Source organism: Triticum dicoccoides, chromosome 7A (genome assembly GCF_002162155.2).
Source record: "Triticum dicoccoides isolate Atlit2015 ecotype Zavitan chromosome 7A, WEW_v2.0, whole genome shotgun sequence".
In the NCBI taxonomy this organism is placed as follows: domain Eukaryota; kingdom Viridiplantae; phylum Streptophyta; class Magnoliopsida; order Poales; family Poaceae; genus Triticum; species Triticum dicoccoides.
The window spans coordinates 202,430,886-202,443,422 of record NC_041392.1 but is presented as its reverse complement, the minus strand read 5'-3'; positions in this window follow the sequence as shown (position 1 = coordinate 202,443,422).

The window sequence follows — 12,537 nt, the reverse complement described above, 5'->3', positions numbered from 1 at the left end:
ATCGTTGTCGTCTCGCCAACTATTGCTTCTACGACTATTGCTACCGCTTAGTGATAAAGTAAAGCAATTACATGGTGATTGCATTTCATACAATAAAGCGACAACCATATGGCTCCTGCTAGTTGCCAATAACTGTGTTACAAAACATGATCATCTCATACAATAAAATTTAGCATCATGTCTTGACCATATCACATCACAACATGCCCTGCAAAAACAAGTTAGACGTCCTCTACTTTGTTGTTGCAAGTTTTACGTGGCTGCTACGGGCTGAGCAAGAACCGTTCTTACCTACGCATCAAAAATCACAATGCAGTATAGTGATTGCTTTTTGATCTTCAGAAAGAACCCTGTTCATTGAATCCGATTCAACTAAAGTTGGAGAAACTGACACCCACCAGCCACCTGTGTGCGAAGCACGCCAGTAGAACCAGTCTCGCGTAACCAACAATACCGCTTCATCCAACAATACTACTGAACCAAGAATCAACTAGTGATGTATATACCCATGCCCATGACTCCTTTCTGTTCTACTCGTGCATATAACATCTACGCATAGATCGGCTCGAATGCCACTGTTGGGGAACACAGTAATTTCAAAAAAATTCCCGCGCACATGCAAGATCATGGTGATGCATAGCAACGAGAGGGGAGAGTATTGTCTACGTACCCTCGTAGATCCTAAGCGGAAGCGTTATGAAAACACGGTTGATGTAGTCGTACGTCTTCACAATCGACCGATCCTAGTACCGAAAGTACGGCACCTCCGCGATCTACACACGTTCGGCTCGGTGATGTCCCATGAACACACGATCTAGCAGAGTGTCGAGGGAGAGCTTCGTCAGCACGACGACGTGATGCCAGTGATGATGATGCTGCCAGAACAGGGCTTCGCCTAAGCACCGCTATGATATGACCGAGGTGGATTATGGTGGAGGGGGGCACCGCACATGGCTAAGAGATCAATGATCAACTTGGATGTCTATGGGGTGCCCCCTCCCCCGTATATAAAGGAGTGGAGGAGGGGGAGGGCTGGCCCTCTATGGCACGCCCTGGAGGAGTCCTACTCCCTTTGGGGAGAGGGAGGAAGGAAAGGGGGCGCCGCCCCCCTTCCTAGTCCAATTCGGACCAGAGGGGGAGGGGGTGATAGAGGCGAGGGTCCTGATCTTTTGATGAGATGAAAACTATCGATTTGGTGGAGACGACTTTCACGATCCGACTACAAACGTGCACGACATTGCGCCTTAGCAATCGCTAAACCAATCTCCTAAGGTTACTGACGATGCCGGAAGCACGGTCAGCCTGACCACGAAGGTCTATTCCTGCAAGCAATCGAAGATCGAGCAAGAATATGATAAAGCAATCTGAATATTGCGAATATATAAAAAGTAATGATAATGGTGGGGATCCGTAAGCGGTCTTGGTCTGGTCGCTGGACAAAAACGAAGTACACGAAGTTGCAATGACTAACTTTTAACTAAACAAATCCCAAGGAAAAAGCTACTAGATGGATATACTTACATAGGAGTGATAACCCACAAGTATAGGGGGTCGCAACAGCTTCGAGGGTAGAGTATTCAACCCAAATTTATTGATTCGACACAAGGGGAGCCAAATAATATCCTCAAGTATTAGCAGCTGAGTTGTCAATTCAACCACACCTGGAAACTTAGTATCTGCAGCAAAGTGTTTAGTAGCAAAGTAATATGATAGTGGTGGTAGCGGCAACAAAAGTAAAGACAACAAAAGTAATGTTTTTGGTATTTTCTAGTGATTGTAACAGTAGCAGCGGGAAAGTAAATAAGCGAAAACCAGTATATGGAAAACTCGTAGGCACCGGATCAGTGATGGATAATTATGCCGGATGCGGTTCATCATGTAACAATCATAACATAGGGTGACATAGAACTAGCTCCAATTCATCAATGTAATGTAGGCATGTATTCCGTATATAGTCATACGTGCTTATGGAAAAGAACTCGCATGACATCTTTTGTCCTACCCTCCCGTGGCAGCGGGGTCCTATTGGAAACTAAGGGATATTAAGGCCTCCTTTTAATAGAGAACCGGAACAAAGCATTAGCACATAGTGAATACATGAACTCCTCAAACTATGGTCATCACCGGGAGTGGTCCCGATTATTGTCACTTCGGGGTTGCCGTATCATAACACATAATAGGTCACTATAGACTTGCAAGATAGGATCAAGAACTCACATATATTCATGAAAACATAATAGGTTCAGATCTCAAATCATGGCACTCGGGCCCTAGTGACAAGCATTAAGCATAGCAAAGTCATAGCAACATCAATCTCAGAACATAATGGATACTAGGGATCAAACCCTAACAAAACTAACTCGATTACATGATAAATCTCATCCAACCCATCACCGTCCAACAAGCCTACGATGCAATTACTCATGCACGGCGGTGAGCATCATGAAATTGGTGATGGAGGGTGGTTGATGATGACGACGGCGACGAATCCCCCTCTCCGGAGCCCCGAACGGACTCCAGATCAGCCCTCCCGAGAGGTTTTAGGGCTTGGCGGCGGCTCCGTATCATAAAATGCGATGATTTCTTCTCTATGATTTTTTCTCATCAAAACTCAATATATGGAGGTGGATTTGGAGTCGGAGACGCAACAGGGGGCCCACGAGGTAGGGGGGCGCGCCCTAGGGGGGGGGGCACCCCCACCCTCGTGAGAAGGGTGTGGGCCCCCTGGTCTTCATCTTTGGCGAGGATTTTTTATTGTTTTTTCTAAAATGTTCCGTGGAGTTTCAGGTCATTCCGAGAATATTTGTTTTCTGCACATAAAACAACACCATGGTAATTCTGCTGAAAACAGCGTCAGTCCGGGTTAGTTCCATTCAAATCATACAAGTTAGAGTCCAAAACAAGGGCAAAAGTGTTCGGAAAAGTAGATACGACGGAGACGTATCAACTCCCCCAAGATTAAACCCTTGCTTGTCCTCAAGCAATTCAGTTGACAAACTGAAAGAAAGAAAGAAAAACTTTTACAAACTCTGTTTGCTCTTGTTGTTGTAACTATGTCAAGCCAGCATTCAAGTTTTCAGCATAGATCATAACTAACCACATTTGCAATAATTCTCAGGTCTCATCATTACTCATATCAATAGCATAATCAACTAGCAAGTCATAATAATAAATCTCGGATGACAACAATTTCTCAAAACAATCATAATATGATATAACAAGATGGTATTTTGCTAGCCCTTTCTGAGACCGCAAAACATAAATGCAGAGCACCTTTAAAGATCAAGGACTGACTAGACATTGTAATTCATGGTAAAAGAGATCCAACCATTGTCATACCCAATATAAATTAATAGTGATGAATGCAAATGACAGCTGTGCTCTCCAGCTAGTGCTTTTTAATAAGAGGGTGATGACTCAACATAAAAGTAAATGGATAGGCCCTTCGTAGAGGGAAGCAGGGATTTGTAGAGGTGCCAGAGCTCGATTTTGACATAGGGATAAATTGTATTTTGAGCGGTATACTTTCATTGTCAACGTAACAACTAAGAGATGGCGATATCTTCCATGCTAAACACATTATAGGCGGTTCCCAAACAGAATGGTAAAGTTTATACTCCCCCTCCACCAACAAGCATCAATCCATGGCTTGCTCGAAACAACGAGTGCCTCCAACATACATCAGGTCCCAGGGGGAGTTTTGTTTGCAATTAATTTTGATTTAGTTTGCATAAAGCATGGGACTGGGCATCCCGGTGACCAGCCATTTTCTCGTGAGTGAGGAGCGGAGTCCACTCCTCTTTGAGAATAACCCGCCTAACATGGAAGATAAGGACAGCCTTTGTTGATACATGAGCTATTCGAGCATACAAAATAGAATGTTTATTTGAAGGTTTAGAGTTTGGCACATACAAATTTACTTGAAACGGCAGGTAGATACCGCATATAGGAAGGTATGGTGGACTCATCTGGAATAACTTTGGGGTTTAAGGGATTGGATGCACAAGCAGTATTCCCGCTTAGTACAGGTGAGGGCTAGCAAAAGACTGGGAAGCGACCAACTAGAGAGCGACAACAGCCATGTACATGCATTAAAATTAATAAACATTGGATGCAAGCATGAGTAGGATATAATCCACCATGAACATAAATATCGTGAAGGCTATGTTGATTTTGTTTCAACTACATGCGTGAACATGTGCCAAGTCAAGTCATTCAAAAGAGGATACCACCCCATCATACCACATCATAACCATCTTAATAGCATGTTGGCACACAAGGTAAATCATTATAACTCATAGCTAATCAAGCATGGCACAAGCAACTCTGATCTCTAATTGTCATTGCAAACATGTTTATTCATAATAAGCTAAATAAAGAACGCGGGACTCATCATATTTACAAAAGCAAAAGAGGTCGAGTTCATACCTGTTTTTCTCATCTCAATCAGTCCATCATATACCATCACAATTGCCTTTCACTTGCACGACCGAACGGTGTGAATAATAATAAGAGTGCACGTGCATTGGACTAAGCTGGAATCTGCGAGTATTCATTAAACAGGAGAAGACAAGGCAATATGGGCTCTTGGTTAAATCAACAATAATGCATATAAGAGCCACTTCAACAATTTAATTATGGTCTTCTCCTACTGACCCCCAAATAGAAGAAAAGAAATAAAACTATTTACATGGGAAAGCTCCCAACAAGCAAAAGAAGAACGGGAAATATTTTTAGGTTTTCTTTTTAATTATTACTACTACAGCAGAAAAATAAACTACTACTAATTTTTTTTGTTTTTCTTAAGGTCTAACAAACACACAAGAAGAAAGCAGGAAAAAGAAAATAAACTAGCATGGATATTACAGTGAAAAGTATGAGCACTGACATCTAGCAATGAGTGTGTGTGAACATAAATGTAATGTCAGTGAGAAATACGTACTCCCCCAAGCTTAGGATTTTGGCCTAAGTTGGTCTATGGCCACGGCTGGCCTGGCGGATATCCATAATAATAGTTGTTGGGGTCGTACTATGATGAGGAAGGATAGTTGGGGTCATACTGATGTGCAGCGGTTATCGCCTGCTGAGCTGCAGCGTGGAGTTGGGTTGCCTCCGCTCTCCTCTCGTACTCTTCTGCCTCCTCTCTGGTAATAACATATCTTCCTTTTGTCTGTGAATCAAAGAAGGCAGGAGCAGGGAGAGTAATACGGAAAACACGTCGTTTATCAAAAATTAAGCGATATAAGAGAGGTGATTCAGGCCTCTCGACAAACTGGTGCGAAGCCATAGTTATAATCTAAATATGTAGGAGGCAACTCCATATCACCCTCACGAATGTCTATTTCAAGAAAATGAGCTAAGCGGGTTGCATAAATTCCTCCAAAGAAATCTCCATTATGTCTATTATGATGCAACCTACGAGCTATAATGGCTCCCATATGATAAGATTGGTCTCCTAACACAGCACTCCTAAGAATGCTGAGATCAGGGACACACATGTGACATGCTTCATCCTTAGCATTTATGCATCTACCGATGAAAAGAGCAAAATAATGTATAGCAGGAAAGTGAATGCTCCCTATGGTAGCTTGCGTTATATCTCTGGATTCCCCCACAGTTATACTAGCAAGAAAGTTTCTAAATTCAGATTTAGGGGGATCCCTAATACTGCCCCATGATGGAAGTTCACAAGCAGAAGTGAAATCCTCTAGGTCCATGGTATAAGATTTGTCATAAAGATCAAACATGACCGAAGGAGAATTATGCGAAGATGAATACTCAAACCTCCTCACAAATGAACTTGTGAGATCATGATATTGGGGGCATTTGTTAGCCTCAAAATCCTCAAGACCGGCATTGTGCAAATATGATTTGAATTCTTCTTTGATTCCCGCACGGTCCATAAAATTTTCCGACGGCCATTCGCAAGGCCGTACTGGAGCATCTCTTGGTGGATCCTCGTCAGCATCGCGCATAGCAATTCTGGGTCCTTGCTTCTTAGCGGAACCACCTTGGAACATCTTCCTAAACATATTGTTTTTCTCTGAAAAATTCTGAAACTTTTAGTAACTTCAAAATAAAAGTAAACCAAATTCAATAAAACTGATAGCAACTACTCCTACAAGAGCCTAGAGCCTATATCAAGCATTAGAACTACTTGGAACCATATAAATTTGACATGCAATCTCAAGAACATGGTCACCTATGCAACACAAATTTGCAAAGAATAAAGCACTAGAACAAAAACTAATTGGATCAATGGAGGACTCACATACCAAGGAACAATCTCCCCAAGCAGTTTTGCGAGGGGTGCTTTGAGCAAGGAGATCGAAAATCGCAGCAAAAGTGGCTGGAACTCGTGCTTGAGTTGGTTTTTCGGGTTTGTGTGAGATAGAGGAAGAAGATGGGTGCTGGGATAAGTGGAGATGGGCCACCATGGGCCCACGAGGCAGGGGGCGCGCCCTATAGGGGGGGCGCCCACCACCCTTGTGGCCAGGTGGCAGCTCCTCCCGCGGTAATTTTTGCACAGTAAATCCTCAAATATTCCCGAAAAAATCATATTAAATTGGCATGGCATTTTGAGGACTTTTATTTTTGGGATATTTTTATATTGCACAGATAAGTCAGGAAACAGACAGAAAAATACTATTTTTACTTTATTTAATATAAATAACAGAAAATATAGAGAGGGTACAGAAGTTTGTGCTTCTAGTTTCATCCATCTCATGCTCATCAAAAAGAATCCACTAACAAGGTTGATCAAGTATTGTTAACAAACTCATTCCGATAATCATGAAACCGGAGAAACTTCGAATAACACTAAGTTACCTCAACGGGGATATGCACATCCCCAATAATAAGAATATCATATTTCTTCTTGACAGTAGGAAGAGGAAATTCAAAACCTCCAAATATAATCAATGGAATTTTTCCAATAGAGTTGATACTATGAACTTGAGGTTGTTTCCTCGGAAAGTGTACCGTATGCTCATTACCATTAACATGAAAAGTGACATTGCCTTTGTTGCAATCAATAACAGCCCCTGAAGTATTAACAAAAGGTCTTCCAAGAATAATACACATACTATCATCCTCGGGAATATCAAGTATAACAAAGTCCGTTAAAATAGTAACGTTTGCAACCACAACAGGCACATCCTCACAGATACCGACAGGTATAGCGGTTGATTTATCAGTCATTTGCAAAGATATTTCAGTAGGTGTCGGCTTATTCAAATCAAGTCTACGATATAAAGAGAGAGGCATGACACTAACACCGGCTCCAAGATCACATAAAGCAGTTTTAATATAATTTCTTTTAATGGAGCAAGGTATAGTAGGTACTCCGGGTCTCCAAGTTTCTTTGGTATTCCACCCTTAAAAGTATAATTAGCAAGCATGGTGGAAATTTCAGCTTCCGGTATCTTTCTTTTATTAGTAATGATATCCTTCATATATTTAGCATAAGGATTCGTTTTGAGCACATCAGTTAATCTCATACGCAAAAAGATAGGCCTAATCATTTCAGCAAAGCGCTCAAAATCCTCATCATCCTTTTTCTTGGATGGTTTCGAAGGAAAAGGCATGGGTTTCTGGACCCAAGGTTCCCTTTCTTTACCATGTTTCCTAGCAACAAAGTCTCTTTTATCATAATGTTGATTATTTGATTGTGGGTTATCAAGATCAACAGCAGGTTCAATTTCTACATCATTATCATTACTAGGTTGAGCATCATCATGAACATCATCATTAATATTTTTACTAGGTTCATGTTCATTACCAGATTGTGTTTCAGCATCAGACATAGATATATCATTTGGATTATCAGGTGGTTCAGCAATAGGTTCACTAGAAGTTTGCACAGTTCTATCATTTTTCTTCTTCTTCATTTTAGAAGAACTAGAAACATCAATTTTATTTCTTTGAGAATCTTGCTCGATTCTCTTAGGGTGGCCTTTAGTATACAAAGGTTCCTAAGTCATTCTACCAGTTCTAGTAGCCACTCTAACAGCATAATCATTTTTCTTTCTATTCATTTCATCAAGCACTTCTTTTTGAGCCTTAAGTACTTGTTCTACTTGAGTGGTAACCATAGAAGCATGTTTGCTAACAAGTTTAAGTTCACCTTTAATATTAGCCATATAATCACCCAAGCGTCTAATCATATAAGCATTTTCTTTTAATTGTCTACCAAAATAAGCATTGAAGTCATCTTGCTTATACATAAAGTTATCAAACTCATCCAAGCATTGACTAGCAATTTTAGTAGGAGGGACTTCAGCTTTATCATATCTATAGAGAGAATTTACCTTTACTACCTGTGTCGGGATATCGGGATCAGGAGGTTCTTCAGTAAATAAATAATTGAGATCATAGGTTTCTTCAACAGGCGATGAATTAAGACCGTGTATTTCTTCAATAGGAGGTAAATTCTTGACGTCTTCACCTTTAATACCTTTTTCTTTCATAGATTTCTTTGCCTCTTGCATATCTTCGGGACTGAGAAATAAAACACCTCTCTTCTTCAGAGTTGGTTTAGGAATAGGCTCAGTAATTGGAGCAGGACATGGCTCAGGAGCTGGCTCAGGAGCTGCCCAATTATTTTCATTTGTCAACATATTATTCAATAGAATTTCAGCTTCATCCGGTGTTCTTTCCTTGAAAAGAGAACCAGCACAACTATCCAGGTAATCTTTGGAAGCATCAGTTAGTCCATTATAAAAGATATCAAGTATTTCAGGTTTCTTAAGAGGATGATCAGGCAAAGCATTAAGTAACTTGAGAAGCCTCCCCCAAGCTTGTGGGAGACTCTCTTCTTTAATTTGCACGAAATTGTATATTTCCCTCAAAGCAGCTTGTTTCTTATGAGCAGGGAAATATTTAGCAGAGAAGTAATAAATCATATCCTGGGGACTACGCACACAACCAGGATCAAGAGAATTAAACCATATCTTAGCATCACCCTTTAATGAGAACGAAAATATTTTGAGTATATAGAGGTAACGCGATCTCTCATCATTAGTGAATAGGGCAGCTATATCATTTAACTTAGTAAGATGTGCCACAACAGTTTCAGATTCATAGCCATAAAATGGATCAGATTCAACCAAAGTAATTATATCAGGATCAACAGAGAATTCATAATCTTTATCAGAAACACATATAGGTGAAGTAGCAAAAGCAGGGTCGGGTTTCATTCTATCTCTAAGTGATTCCTTGTTCCATTTAATTAATAACCTCTTAAGCCTATATCTATCTTTGCAAGCAGAAATAGCGGCAGAAGATTCCATATCAAAAAGATAACCTTCAGGAATAACAGGCATATTTTCATCATCACTATCATCATCGTATTTAGATTCAATAATTTCTTTTTCTCTAGCCCTAGCAATTTGTTCATCAAGAAATTCACTAAGGGGCACAGTAGTATCATGCATAGCAGAAGTGGCATCATCAATAACGTGTGACATATCAGAACGAATAGCAGAAGCAGATGTAGGTATCGCAAACTTACTCATAACAGAAGGTGAATCAAGTGCAGAGCTAGATGGCAGTTCCTTACCTCCCCTCGTAGTTGAGGGATAGATCTTGGTTTTTGGATCTCTCAAGTTCTTCATAGTGATAAGCAGATATAAATCCCAAGTGACTCAAAAAATAGAGCTATGCTCCCCGGCAACGGTGCCAGAAAAAGGTCTTGATAACCCAGAAGTATAGGGAATAGCAACAGCTTTCAAGGGTAGAGTATTCAACCCAAATTTATTGATTCGACACAAGGGGAGCCAAAGAATATTCTCAAGTATTAGCAGCCGAGTTGTCAATTCAACCACACCTGGAAACTTAGTATCTGCAGCAAAGTGTTTAGTAGCAAAGTAATATGATAGTGGTGGTAGCGGCAACAAAAGTAAAGACAACAAAAGTAATGTTTTTGGTATTTTCTAGTGATTGTAACAGTAGCAGCGGGAAAGTAAATAAGCGAGAACCAGTATATGGAAAACTCGTAGGCACCGGATCAGTGATGGATAATTATGCCGGATGCGATTCATCATGTAACAGTCATAACATAGGGTGACACAGAACTAGCTCCAACTCATCAATGTAATGTAGGCATGTATTCCGTATATAGTCATACGTGCTTATGGAAAAGAACTCGCATGACATCTTTTGTCCTACCCTCCTATGGCAGCGGGGTCCTATTGGAAACTAAGGGATATTAAGGCCTCCTTTTAATAGAGAACCGGAACAAAGCATTAGCACATAGTGAATACATGAACTCCTCAAACTATGGTCATCACCGGGAGTGGTCCCGATTATTGTCACTTCGGGGTTGCTGGATCATAACACATAATAGGTGACTATAGACTTGCAAGATAGGATCAAGAACTCACATATATTCATGAAAACATAATAGGTTTAGATCTGAAATCATGGCACTCGGGCCCTAGTGACAAGCATTAAGCATAGCAAAGTCATAGCAACATCAATCTCAGAACATAATGGATACTAGGGATCAAACCCTAACAAAACTAACTCGATTACATGATAAATCTCATCCAACCCATCACCGTCCAGCAAGCCTACGATGCAATTACTCACGCACGGCGGTGAGCATCATGAAATTGGTGATGGAGGATGGTTGATGATGACGACGGCGACAAATCCCCCTCTCCGGAGCCCCGAATGGACTCCAGATCAGCCCTCCCGAGAGGTTTTAGGGCTTGGCGGCGGCTCCGTGTCGTAAAACGCGATGATTTCTTCTCTCTAATTTTTTTCTCATCGAAACTCAATATATGGAGGTGGAATTGGAGTCGGAGACGCAACAGGGGGCCCACGAGGTAGGGGGGCGCGCCCTAGGGGGGGCCCACCCTCGTGACAAGGGTGTGGGCCCCCTGGTCTTCATCTTTGGTGAGGATTTTTTTATTGTTTTTTCTAAGATGTTCCGTGGAGTTTCAGGTCATTCCGAGAATATTTGTTTTCTGCACATAAAATAACACCATGGTAATTCTGCTGAAAACAGCGTTAGTCCGGGTTAGTTCCATTCAAATCATACAAGTTAGAGTCCAAAACAAGGGCAAAAGTGTTTGGAAAAGTAGATACGACGGAGACATATCAAGGAGCAATGGGTCGCGGTCAAGGAGGTGGGAGGACGTCCCAAGGCAGCCTAAAACTAACCCTAGGTCGTACAAGGCTCATGGGCCCAAGTGGAGGTGATGCAACACCTTTGGACTTGTTGTTTGACTCGGACTCTGCTGTAGAGTCAGATTGTTTCGTCGATATCTCAACGCTCCAGACGAATTTTAAGGTGAATCCAATTGGGTTGGAAAGAGCACCAAAGCTACTTTCCAACAAAAAAAAGAATCACCCAATTCGGAGTCCGTATGAAAAAGTTGTTGGCGTTTTGAGTCAGGTATGTCTGTGCAGACCAAATCTGAATCCAAAACGTGGGAGAACTTTTTGAACAGAAGCTAAACTTCTCCTTTTCCCTTATTTTCATATGGGGATTGTACAAACGTCCCATACACATGCAATTAGACAAAACACAAAAGTGTATGAAGTATTTTTGTTCTGGATAACATAAATAGATTATTGAATAGTTTGCACTAGAAATCACCTGACAAATATGCATGTATGCAATATTTTTGGTCGTATCCAAGGTAGTTATGTCATCATCCTCCTCTTCTTGAAAACAAAGCCGTACTCGCCGTTGCTTAATCTGAAATGTGGCTAACAAAAGAGACAAGGTCTACATGTTGTATATGTATATGTCATCCATTTTTACTTCCCTTGATTTTTGCACATATGACACATGTATACATGAGTAACCTTCATAGTTCATAAAATCTTAGGCCAAAAAATTATCACAAGAAGTAGAAGGCATGAAAATATTGCAACTCAGTTTGCACATATAAGTGAAGCTCTTTTCATTTCAAAAGATTGACAATGTTCATCATTAAACCATCCTAACATTGGTGAATAAACCTTAGTTGCATCAAATTTACATGCTACAACATCCTTAAATAAGCAAACATGCAATAAGTCACTGGACACACACTACAAAAAAAAGACACATCCGTGACATTTTGGGCCGAACGAATTTTTTTCTGTTATACATATGACACTTCTATGACGATAATTGTGACAAAACCCGGTATCATCATAGATGTGGTGGGCTCCTACTTCTATGACAAAAAATCATGATAGAAAATGGGCTTTTCGACTTGGGCGGGCCGGAGAAGCAGTTGCATGACATTCTTTGGGCCATCCATGACGGAAAAAACCGTGGTAGAAGCGAGGGCGAGGAAAATTTCGGGGAGTTCCCGATTACGGTGGGAGGTCGGGGGCCGAGCGATGCGCGTTTCTCGTACACGTATGCGCGTGTGTGCGAGGCGTTGGCTCTAACTGAACCCAAGCGAGGCGTTGGGCTCTAACTGAACCCGAGCGATTGCACTACAGGCTACGCGTTACTGAACCCGACCGATCGATCGATGGCTGTTAACTGAACCCGATCGAGCGATTCCTTCGCTACTGCTGCTAATTGAAGCC